We start from the raw sequence: 12,734 nt of genomic DNA, 5'->3' as shown, positions 1-12,734 counted from the left end.
GTGACCAACCTGTTCGTTCTTATGCCAATACCATGTGATTTTTATACTTTTGCTCTGCAGTACAGTTTGAGATCAGGGATGGTGATACCTCTAGAAGTTCTTTTATTGTACAGGATTGTTTTAGCTATCCTGTATTTTTTGTTTTTCCATATGAAGTTGAGAATTGCTCTTTCAAGGCCTGTAAAGAATTGTGTTTGAATTTTGATGGGAATTGCATTGACTTTCAATTGTTTTTTGTAAGATGGCCAATTTTACTATGTTAATCCTACTAATCCATGAGCATGGGAGATCTTTCCATCTTCTGAGATCTTCATCAGTTTCTTTCTTCAGAGACTTGGTATTCTTGTCATACAGGTCTTTCACTTGCTTGGTCAGAATTATACCAAGATATTTCATATTATTTATGGCTATTGTAAAGGATATTGTTTCCCTGATTATTTCATCCCATTTACCATTTGTATAAAGGAGGGCTATTAAATTTTTGAGTAAATTTTATATCTAGCTACTTTGCTGAAGGTGTTTATCAGCTATAAGAGTTCTCTTGTAGAAATTTTGGGGTCACTTATGTATAGTATTCTATCGTCTGTGAATAGAGATACTTTGACTCTTTCTTTTAAACTTGTATCCTCTTGATCTTCTTTAGTTTTCTTATTGCTTTAACTAAAACTTTAAGAACTATATTGAATAAATACGGAGAGAGTGGGCAGCCTTGCCTTGTCCCCGATTTTAGTGGAATTGCTTTAAGTTTCTCTTCATTTAATTAGTTTGATGTTGGCTATTGGCTTGCTATATATTACCTTTATTATGTTTATGTTTAAGTATGCTCATTGTATCCCTGATCTCTCCAAGACTTTTAACATGAAAGAGTATTGAATGTTGTCAAAGTTTTTTTTTCAGCATCTAACATATGATCATGTGGTTTTTTTTCTTTCGGTTTATATGGTAGATTATATTGATGGATTTATCTATATTGAACCATCAATTTTCTTGTTATCTGTTGAGGTTTGCTTTGTTATCTGTTATCGTTGTTGCTGAGGTATATTTCTTATATGGAGCAGAATGAAGAATCCTGTTTTAGCATCCATTCTGTTAACCTGTGGAAATTTTTATTGGGGAATTGAGTCTATTTATGTTGTGAGATATTAATAAGCACCAATTGTTTATTCTTATTATTTTGATGTTGGTTTTGGTAGTGTGTGTGTGTGTGTGTGTTCCCCCTCATTTGGTTTGCTGATGTGAGGTTATTTATATCCTGTGTTTTCTTGGGTGCAGTTAGTCTCTTTGGGTTGAAATTTTCTTTTTAGTATCTTCTGTAGGGCTGGATTTGTGACTAGATATTGTTTAAATTTTGTTTTGTCATAGAATATGTTTTTTTTCTCTATTTATGACAATTAAAAGTTTTGCTGGGTTTCATAGTCTGTGCTGACATCTGTGGTCTCTGAGAGTCTGCAAGACATCTGCCCAGGCCCTTCTGGCTTTTAGATGTTCTCCTGAGGATAATTCTGATATTATATGTCTTTATATTTTACTTTATCTTGTTTTCCTTGCAGCTTTTAATATTATTTCCTTGTTCTGTATATTTAATGTTTTGATTTTTATATGGCAGGAGGATTTTCTTTCCTGGGTCAATCTATTTGGTGCTTTGTAAGCTTCTCAAATATTTATAGGCATATCATTTTTTAGGTTAGGGGAAATTTTCTTCTATGACTTTGTTGAAAGTATTTTCTTGTCCTTAGCTGGGAGCCTTCTCCTCCTTCTATTCGTATTATTCTTTAAGTTTGGTCCCATAGTACCTTGTATGTTTTTTTTGTCATGAACTTTTTAGATTTAGCATTTTCTTTGACTGATGTCTCAATTTCTTCAATCATTTCTTCTAGGCCTGAGATTTTCTCTTTCATCTCTTGTATTCTGTTGGTGATGCTTGCATCTGTAGTTCCTGTTCTCTTCCCTAGGTTTTTTATCTTCAAGATTCTCTCAGTTTTTGTTTTCTTTATTGCTTTTATCTCCATTTTTAATTCTTGGATGTTTTTGTTAATTTCTTTCAACCATTTAATTGTATATTCTCATATTTCCTTAAGGAATTTATTCATTTCCTCTTTAAAGACCTCTATTATCTTTGTAAGATTGGATTTAAGGTCATTTTTCTTGTGCTTAGGCTGTGTTAGGATATTCAGGGCTTGCTGTAGTTGGATAACAGGGCTCTGGTGATGCCATATTGCCCTGGCTCTTGTTGATTGTGTTCTTACTCTGTCCTTTTCCCATTGTCTTGTCCCTGGTGTTACCTAGATGTTCCCGATGCCAGCAGGACTCCTCAAGGAGTCAGGCAGAGCTGTGGATCTGGCAATGGATCTCAGGAAACAACATTGTTGCTCCTCTGCTGGCTATGCCCCAAGGGGACATGACTGGCCACAGATTGGTGGTGGAGGGGTTTAAGCTGGGGGTTCCTGAGGCCCCTGCAGCCCTCCTTAGGAAAGAGTGGTAGAAAATGGTGGTTAGGGGACAGTCTGCATCTCAACTTTACTGGCTGTGCCCAGGTGGACCAGGTTTAAGCTGGATGTTCCTGGGGCACCTGGAGACCTCCCCCAGAAAGCAGAAAGAGCTATGGGCTCGAAGATAGAATTCAGGAGACAGCACTCAGCTCACCTCTGCTGACTATACCTCAAATTGACTTTGACTCGGTTTCAGACTTTTTACAGCCTCTCTTCCCTGTGTCTTTAAAAACTGCCTTTTAGTGAACTTCAAAGGATAAGCGGCCAAGGCTTGTGCTGGGTCTGCCATCTTGAACTATATTCTGCTGAATTTTCATCTCACAGTGAGTTTTCTTCTGTTAAGATACTCCAGACTGTCTACCACTTTAAAATAGATGTCAACACATTTCATAGGTTTTTTTTTTTTATTCTTTCAGTCAGGATGATGATTCTTGAATAGTTGGTTAGAACTTGAGTTTTTATAGTAAAATGAATGCATAATTTTTTTTAAGTTTTCTTCAAGCCAATTTATATTTTTCTTTTCACACACTTAAATATATTTAAAAAGTTTGATTGCCTACAGAATTTTCAACATGCTGCCCAAATTCATTTTTTCCCTATTACACGTCAGCCATGGATTTCCCGTGCACTAACACAGTGTGCCCAGGCTTTTGCTTTGTGTTTGTTTCTTACTGTGATTTTTTTTTTAAATGAATTTTCCTTTTGGCATATTTTTGCACTTATTTGTAATTAGCAATTCTTTTACAGGGATGCTTTAAGCATGCAATTACATATTTCTCCCTAATTTATTTCTGGGTGAGAAAATATTTTATATGTTGCTATAGATTTCCATTACCTATTTTTTTCTCTTTTCTTATCCTCTGTCTTTCTCAGTTATTTTTGTAGTGATACTGCTATGGATGGAACTGTCACCTGAAAAGTCATGTGTTAAAACTCTAACTCCAATATGACTATATTTGGATACAGAAATGTTATGGACATAGTAAGTTTAGATGAGGCCATAGAGTGGGGCCCTGCAATGACATGATTAGTGTACTCATAAGAAGAGATACCAGAAAGTGTCCTATTCCATTATGGCATGTGAAGACATGGAAAGAAAACAGTTATCTGTGAGACAGGAGGGGAGCCCTCATAGAAGCAGAGCTGACTGGCATCTTAAATGTTTTTTTTTTAATGATTTATAATCCTTCCTTACTTCCACCCTCCCTCACTCCCTTTCTCTATCCCTCCCTCCTTCCCCCTCTCTTTCTCTTTTTTTCTTTCTTACTTTCTTTTTTTAACTTTCTATTGGTTCTTTGTGTATTTCACATCATGCACCCCAATCTCATTCATCTCCCCTGCCCTTGCAACTCCCCTCAACAAAGAAAAAAAAATCTCATTGTAAAAGTTGTAGTGTCCCAGTTAGAGAAAGGACCAATGGAGCTGAGGGGTTTGCAGCCCCTTAGGACGAACAACAATATGAACTAAGTAGTACCCTCAGAGCTCCCAGGGTCTCAACCACCAACCAAGGACTGCACATGGAGGGGTCTGATTGTTCTGGCAGTATGTGTATAGTAGAGGATTGCAAATTCAATCATCAATAGGAGGAGAGGACCTCAGCCCTGTGAAGGTTCTGTGCCCCAATGTAGGGGAACGCCAGGGCCAATAAGTGAGAGAGGGCAGGGTGGCAGGCATGGGGAGGGGGGAGGCAACAGGGGTTTGTTTTTGTTGTTTTTGTTTGTTTCTTTGTTTTTTGGAGGGGAATCTGGGAAAGGAGAAATTTACATGTAAATAAGAAAATATCTAATTTTAAAAAAAAAAAAAGAAAAAGCCCAGAAAAAAAAAGTTGTAGTGTCCCACAACATTGCACCCCCACCCCTACACACTTCTTTGCTTACAAATGTTTATTGCAAAGACTCATTGTTTTCATATGAGGCCTGGACTCCTCTCGGATATCCTCTTGTTGCCCTTTGTGATGGAGATCCTGTAGTAAGACCAGCCCCTTCATGTATTCCAGCAGTTTATGGATAGGGTACATTTTGAGCTAGGTCCATTTAAAGCCCTGGATATGGGCTTGAAAGGTATGCCAGCTCCCCCTCCGCCCACCTCCAACTCTCACCACTAGGGTCAGCTCTACCCTGCTGCCCAGATGAGGTGCAGGGTCTGATGTTGCAGCTGGTGAGGGACATGGCCAGTTCTCCCACTCTCATGATCCCAAGATAAGCTCTCCTGCCTGTCACAGGTGGTAAGTATTGAGGGAGGGAAAATAGGTATCTCTCACTCATCTAAGCCACTGCACCACAGACAAAAGGCAGGCTGGTTCTTCTGCAACCACCACGTCCAGGGCCAGCTCTACCGTGCTGCCCAGGTGAGGTTCAGGGCTTGCTCTCCAGCGTACTGCAGCAGATGAGGGGCAGGGCCAGCTCTCCCTCCCACAGCAGGTGGCAAGGGCAATAGGGAGAGGAGATCTCTTGTTTGCCAATGCTATTGCATAGAAGATAAGAAGCAGGGTCAACTCTCCTATGCTCATGACCTTGTGGCCAACTTACCTGCAACCCCCACATCTAGGGACAGCTCTACTGTGCTGCGCAGGAGAGGTATCAGGCCCAGTCTCCCAAATGCTACAAATGGTGAGGGGCAGCGAGCTCTCCTGCTTTCATGACCCCAGTGCCAGATCTCTCACTTGCCACAGATGGTGAGGGGTAAGTGGGGAGGAGATCATCTTTCCTTTTTCCATACCACTGCATGGGAGAAGAGTGGCAAGGACAGCTCTTTCATTCTCATATTCTTGAGGCCAGCCACCTGCAACTCTCACAATGTATCGGGCCACATCTCCAGAGTACCACAGCTGGCTAGAGGTAGGGTCAGCTCTCCTCCTTAGGGCAAGCTCTCCTGTGATTCTCATATGAGGAGTGGGGCCAGTTCTACATAGCCCTCAGATATCAACATGTTCCTGGGTGGCAGCCTGGCCTAGAGACATCCGCCTGGCCTTGGGTCATAACAGATCCTTGTTATTACAGGGCCAGGGGCCCAGACATGGCTCCTGGTGGCAGTACAGGTCAGGATCCTATGATGGTTTCAGGTGGCATCACCAACTCTTCAAATCAAGTTGTTTTAGTTACTATCCTTGAGTCTCCAGTTTTGCATCTGTTCATTGTGCCTACATCCTTCTGTTTCTCTTATTCTTCCCTATCTCTACCATTTACTTGATCCTCTTAGTGATGCCTGGGGTCTGTGAGTGTCTGAAGTTGTCTCAGGAGTGGTATGTCCCATTTGCACTTTAGGGCACCTGGCAGGGGTTATCTCAGGCATGGTCTGTCCCCACCAGGCTTGTGTGGTACCTGACTGGTGCTCATCTCAGGCTTGCTTTTTTTCAGGGAGTGGTAGTCTACTAATCATTCAGCTGTTCACAGGTCAGAACCCTGAGGGTAGACATGTCTCTTTCCTCTTTGCCACCTACTAACACACAGCAGCCACACCAGCAACACTTCTAGGGGCATCCACCTTGAGTGTTCTGCATTTCTTCTCTGTGCCTTTCAGCTGTACAGGTTCTGACAGATCTAGTAACATGATTTGTTGACAGAGCTGATCTGGCTTAGCCAAGAGTGGCTCTCTCTTCTGCTATCACACTTCCATCTCTGGGACATCTGTAATTTTCTGATCTTTTCACTTTTAACAATACTCTAGTTTAAAGTGGTTTGAAAAAGTCCATCTAGGGGATGTTCAGCAAATCACTCACTGCACACAAGTGTGAGGACTTGAGCTTGCATTCCCTGAGACCATTGAAACATCACAGTGGTGCATGTCATCTTTGTTCTTCTATGACAAGATAGGAGATAGAGACAGAAGCAACTTCAGAAGTGTGAGAGCCAGCTAGCATGCCATATGCAGCAGCAGATAAGCCCCCTTCTCACACAGGTATAGAGATGACCATTACTCCTCAAAGTTATTATTACATTCACATGCTCCTTACGCAAAGTGTGTGCTTGCACATGCACACATGTGTATGCATGCACACAAACACACACATTCACACACACACACACACAATTTACTTTCAAACTTCAATTTTCTACTCAATCCACAGATTCTAGATGCCTTTGATGCCAAGCCTGTAGCTTCTCTCATCCCTCTGTGCTCTTCCTGCATTACTCTTCATGTATGCTTAGTTCCTCGGTCCCACCAGGGTCAGTAGTATGGGGAGAGTAAACTTAGAAGAAGGACAAAGATGAGGTTGCTGCTGTTCCCTGGCCCTTGATATCTCCCTCTTGCACCAGGGTTCACCCAGTGTCCGTCTCTCCATCTTCTTCTTTAACTCTTTTCTCAAAGAGGTCAATGCACATAGCCTCTCTACAACTCAGGATCTTTTTGAATTTATTTTTTTTTCTAGCTACAGACAAAGCAGCTTGAACAAAGCAGCTTACCTTCTAACAGTTCTGGTGGCTGGAAGTCAAAGGTCAAGGTGCCAATTTGTTTTTTTCCTGGCTTGCAGATGGTTGTGACCTTTCCTGCCTGATGGTATACACAGGCTCTTCCTGCTGGCAAAAGCGTTTTCAGCAGTGTACTTGTTTAATGTGGGCCTTTTAGGGCATTTTCTTTCTTGCTCCTGTCTAAAGTGTCCCTTGACCACAGGAGACATCAAGCATCACTGATGTTTCAGTAAATGCTGCTCTCCTTCTTTGCCCTGTAATTTTTGTCCTGTTGTCATTTGCTGGAAACTGATTCCCGCTTTATGTTTTCTTAAGGGCATGGAGCTGACAATGTCTTTGCTGAATGAATTGTCCCCAACTTTAGAGATTTGTACTAATTTCACCTCAAGAATTTTCTTGCATTCTGCATTAGTATTTGCATAGGGCTGACTGCCTATACATGTAGCAGGAAACCATCTGCAAGGCCTTTTCCCATCTAAGGAAAGTCCCAGGATTACCAATGAATTCTTTTTTTCCTTAGAGATTGTGCTCCTTATGGGTAGCAGGAAGGAGGTCACTGTACCCAACTTTTCCTGTCTCTACACACACCCTTTAAATAACACCTTAGTTAATCTCTAGATTTCTCTTACATGGGCTAGAGGTAGGGTACGGGACACTGGCAGACTGTCTTGCCACCAATGGTAAGTCTTATGTGACTAATCTAACACTACTGTATAGATGATAATTTTTTTTAACCAATTACTACTTCCTTTGTGTTGCTATTTCTACTGGAATTCTACAACTGCAAAAAAACCTACCACCTTCTAACAGGATGTGTGTATCTAATGTTTGGTTTGATCTGGGAAGGACCAGTGTCCTTTTCCAGTCAGAAAGGAGTGTATGAAAACGGATAGAAAGCTAAGCACAATTCTCTCTATGGACATCCAAATTCAATGAGTTCATTTTGTGTTCATTTTGTGTTCCTAGCTCTCTGTGTGCTCTGTGTGTTCTGCCTAGACATCCTTTAGTTGAACAATATGAGTAAGTATTTATTCCCCACCAACTAGTAGCCACTTTACTCTGCTGTCCCAAGCCCATGGCAAGGCACATAAATGATACACAGTATAGAAGTGTTGGTGGGCAATTGGTCATGAGCTGAGGTGGATATGTAGTGGCCATCTGGAAAGAAATCTGAAGCTTTGAATGCCTGATGAAACTGTGGGAAGCAGGAGGCTGCACTGAATGTGAGTACTGCATGCAGAAGGGGGAGGTTGTGTTTATTTAGGCAGAAAAAAATTGGAAAGGGAAATCAGTCTCCTATTTTAGCTAGCACCTCAAAATGTTCTGAATTTAGAAGGGCCCTGAACTCATTTGTATGGCTGAATTTATCTAAAAAAAAATAAAATGCACTTCACAAACCTCAGAGATCAAGTACCATAAAGATGCTTTTCTATATTTACAGAGGTACATTGGAGAATCACCTAACGCGCTCCTAGCTCCACCTGTGTTCCAGACTTAAATGATCTTCAGATCCTGTACTCTGGCTAGGAAGAATGTTCCTTTAGAGCTATGCATAGTCTACTTATGTGAAAATGACAAGACTGAAAGCTTCTTCTGATGAATGTGTGGCAGAATATTATTTACCATGGTAACAGAATTTTGTACTGACAATATGGGAGGGGACTTTGCAGCAAGTTCAAGCAGAAGTGCATCTAGACTTTGAAGAAATAAGCTGTTATCTAAACGCAGAGATCTGGAGCAGGTACAAACCCAACTAAGAAGATGACATTCTGTATAGGACGCTGGTGCACTCAGCTTGCTCCAGTTTACAAAGACTTCCTGAGGAGAAGACAAATACAAACAATCCAATGGGAGGAGGTGGGGGAGGATCCGAGCCCAACGGAGGGAAATGCCTTTCTCAGAGAAAGTGAATGAAGGAGAGAGATTGCTGGTGCTTGCAGGGAGGGAGAGATGTCTCTGCTTATCCATGGTTAGGAAAACGGATGGCTGTAGCTTCTACCCTACCTTCCAGTATCAAAAGGACAATAGGCTATCAATGTTCTGTTTATGCAAATGTAAGAGCATCTGTCAAAGAAAGATGTGTACTTATCATGCTCTTAAAACATCTGCTCTTGCAAAGCACTTGAAAATAATTATGCCCTAACAGGACTAGAACAGCTGTGCATGAATCCATAGTCACCAACCCGCTCTTGTGCCTGGAATATATGTACGACAAACTACAGAAATGAACCCCAGGGGTGTTTGAATCAGTGGACAGACTATTGATTATGCATATTTCCCCATGAGCGGTTGTTATTTAGATGTGTGGAATAGACTGTGTCTGGAGTCCAAGGGAACCCGTCTACCAGGGATGTGTTACTTCAAACCTTTTAAACGAACTGTTTCAAAGTAACGCACAAGCAAAACGCACTCTCAAGGGATGTTGACGAAGCGCCAGGAGGTGATGTATCTGAAATTAAGTTGAACTGAGGAGGTCGAGTTACGACCACTTTCCTCTCCCGCACCACCTGCGCGAAATAAATCCCAAGGTTAAGTCCTGTTCTTTCTTCCCTGTGCCACTCCCTCTAGTGTGGTTGGGTTTCCTTACCTGACCTCTAAAGGCATAGCCTATAGACTAATTCCATGTACTACCTTTTGCATCCCATCTTGAAAAAGTTGTCACATTAAAATCAGTGGAAAGGCTTGGGAGATGGCTTAGGGAGGCAAATGTTTGGTGCACAAACATAAGGACCTACGTTCAGATCTTCAGTGCCCCTGTGAAATTTCAGGCATGTGCCATGTCTGTAACTCCATTGCCAAAGGTTGGCGAACAAGTGTGTTGCTGGAGATCGAGACAGGCAGTCTAGCCGATGGATGAGCTCCTGATTCAGTGAAAGACCCCTTTTCCAAAACAGGATGTGGTGAATGATTGAGGAGGGTGCTCCCCATTGACCTCTGGCCTCCATGTGCACGTGCACACATGCACCTGGATGCACGTGTTAAAAAAAAAAAAATTTAGGTGCAACGCTTCTTTTCCTGGGCAAGAGAAAAATGTTGTTCAGAGAGCAAATCCCATCTATTCTTTCCTCACTGTATTTAAAATTATTTCTGGAAGTGCTCACTCCTCAAAATCATTTTAAAAGCAATAACCTATTATTTAAACACTACGATTACAGTTAACACTTCAAAACATACGGAACAGCTCATGTCCTCCAGGTATTGGTAATAACCTAGAAGGGGATGGAGAAGTCTCAGTAGCTGCCCCCGCCCCCCCCCCCGCCCTCCCCCTACTGTCTGCTGCACGCTGTGATGCATGGATTGCCAGGTACAGAGTGCTGCTCTACATGTTCTATCTCGATGCTGTTTTCCTTGTGTTGAAAGAGCATTCCAAAATTTATCAGCCTTCAGCAGATTCAATCAGGCAGCCGCTCGAAGCTGCTCAAGGGAGACTTGTGCTGTTCAGGACTGACATGTGGAAAAGCAATCAGATACTGAATTATATGGCTGGCTTTCCTTTGTCTTCATCTGTTTAAAGTGCTCAGTGAGCCCCAGTGAAATAATAGAGCTGTGTGTAAAAGCCCTTGGAAAAACCTCATTCATCACCAAGTTCTTAGAAACCCGAGCAAATAGCTGAAGGGCTGCCGTCACAGAGGGTGATGACAGACAGTGTTTTGATGTTTTCAGGGATCCTGCTGGGAACAAGGTTTTGCCTTCTTCTATCCCACTGCGATGTTCCCGACCAAACATTTGGGCCCTAGACTTTCGTCAAAGACAGACAGACGGAAAGTGGGCAACTCAGAGGGTGAGAACCGTGGCTGCTAAAATAATAACACTTAGGCATTGCTCATCAATTTGAAAACCTTAAATACATTTTGAGAAGAACTATAGTCATATGTCATGACTATAGTTCATATATATATATATTTCCAGTTTCTCTTAGGATCTGCCACAAGCAAGTCTAGCTATATTTAAGTGGAAGAAAGTAGATTGGCTGGGCCACAGGCAAGAACAATGGTGGCTCAGAGCTGGCCCCTGTGGGGATTAACACTCAGGAGGTAATTGTTAGTGGCTTGAAATTTCAGCGTGGTTTTCTTCTAGGGCTCAGTATGATTTTGACTTATATCCAGATCTCTTCACTAGGATTTAGGCTTAGGGGATGTAAAGAAACATTAGTATTTGCTAAAGTTATATGTGATAAATACTGTAATTTGGTTTTATAAAAACAATATACTGCAAAACCAAAGGTGCTGTTATCTTTTAAAGATTATTTCCCGTCTTGTACCCATAGGAGGGATTCTCTACAATATTATAATCTGAAGTCATTTGAGAATGGTTAGAAATGAACTGTGCGTTAACTGTCACCTTGGAAGAGAAGAGTCATTAATATGGGATTTCTTAAGATATAACAGTATCCCTTCTGTCTAAAGACAGGGAGAGTTAAAAAACAAAAATAAAAACAACCCCCCCAAAAACCCCCAAAACAAAAACAAACAAACAAAAAACCCCAACCCAACCTAAACCAAACCAAACCAAACCAAACCAAACCAAACCAAACCAAACGAAATCAAACCAAACCCATAAAAATCAACCAACCAAGCAACCTAACAGCAGCGACAATAGCAACAACAGCAACAGTAGACAAAAACAAAACAAACAAAAATAATGCATGGCTAGGAGAGCTAGGAGAGATGGCATTCAAATAGGCTTTCTGATTTGAATTTGCAAGCCACTTGGAATTGGATTTGACCTGGTTTTGTGTGTGTGTGTGTGTGTGTGTGTGTGTGTTTGAAGAAATAAACATGTACACTATAGTGGGGTGAGGAGCATGTTCCTGGAATTTCCATCTTCTTCTCCTAGTGGTTGTCTTATCTTCTTTCTTATATATTTCTGTCATAAGACATGGTCAATTTATTAAAAAAAATAGTTTCATTGGGGTTACTATTCCAGAGGGTCAGAGTATATGAGGGAGTGAAGGTATGGATGGAACAGTAGCTGAGAGCTTACATCTGATCTGCAGGCAGGAGGCAGAAATCACACTGGCAATGGCATGAGTCTTTTATAACTCAAAGCCCACCCCCAGTGACACAACGCCTAATCCTTTCCAAACAGTTCCACAAACTGAGTATAGATCAAGTATTCAAATACATGGGCCCAGAGAGGCCATAGGCTTATGGTTATTTCATAATGCAAAATATACTTAATCCAACTTCAATAGTCTCCATCATCTTCAGTATCAACATTTATTTTTTAAATTCTAAAGCTCAAGGCAATCTCGCATTCTCTTAATTTTAACCTGTTGTAAATTAAAAAAAAGCAAATTACATACTTTCAATATACAATGGCATAGAACATACGCTATAGTTGGGAGGGAAGAATTGGTACATAAGAGGAAATATTTTAGCAAAGCAAAATCAAAACCTAGAAGGCAAACCCCACATACTGTACCTTCATCTCTGATGATAGAGGGCTTAGTTGGCTCAGCCCACCCAGCTTTGCTACCTGTAGGACACTATTTCTCTCAGGCTAGATCCACTCCCTGTCTGTAGAGACTTCTCTGACACACACCTGGCTTCAGTGGTGTTTCTTAAACATGGAAGGAGAGCCCAAAACCTTTATTCTCATGTATCCTTCTGGACTCTAAAGCTAACACCACATGAACAACACTGCCAAGTTTGTATGCATGCTTGGGATGGTGCCTGATACCACTGAATCACATTTGTAGAGGCTTACTTTTATTATTGCTTGTTAGGAATAGAAAATGCCCTAGGCCCTTTCTTCTTTCTTCTTACAAGGTGGCAGCTTAGTTGGGTAGGGTCTCGTCTGAGGCCACCCTTCTCTTTATTGTACTTTGGAACAG

General features: G+C 41.4%; 1 pseudogene; it reads right to left on the bottom strand.

Annotated features, from left to right (window-relative positions):
• Positions 1-5,847: 5,847 nt before the first annotated feature.
• LOC116087904 lies at positions 5,848-5,969 on the bottom strand (annotated as a pseudogene).
• Positions 5,970-12,734: the final 6,765 nt, after the last annotated feature.

Source organism: Mastomys coucha, unplaced genomic scaffold (genome assembly GCF_008632895.1).
Source record: "Mastomys coucha isolate ucsf_1 unplaced genomic scaffold, UCSF_Mcou_1 pScaffold13, whole genome shotgun sequence".
Lineage (NCBI taxonomy): Eukaryota > Metazoa > Chordata > Mammalia > Rodentia > Muridae > Mastomys > Mastomys coucha.
Note: the sequence above shows the minus strand (reverse complement) of the source record. Positions and strands in the feature narration are given on the sequence as shown.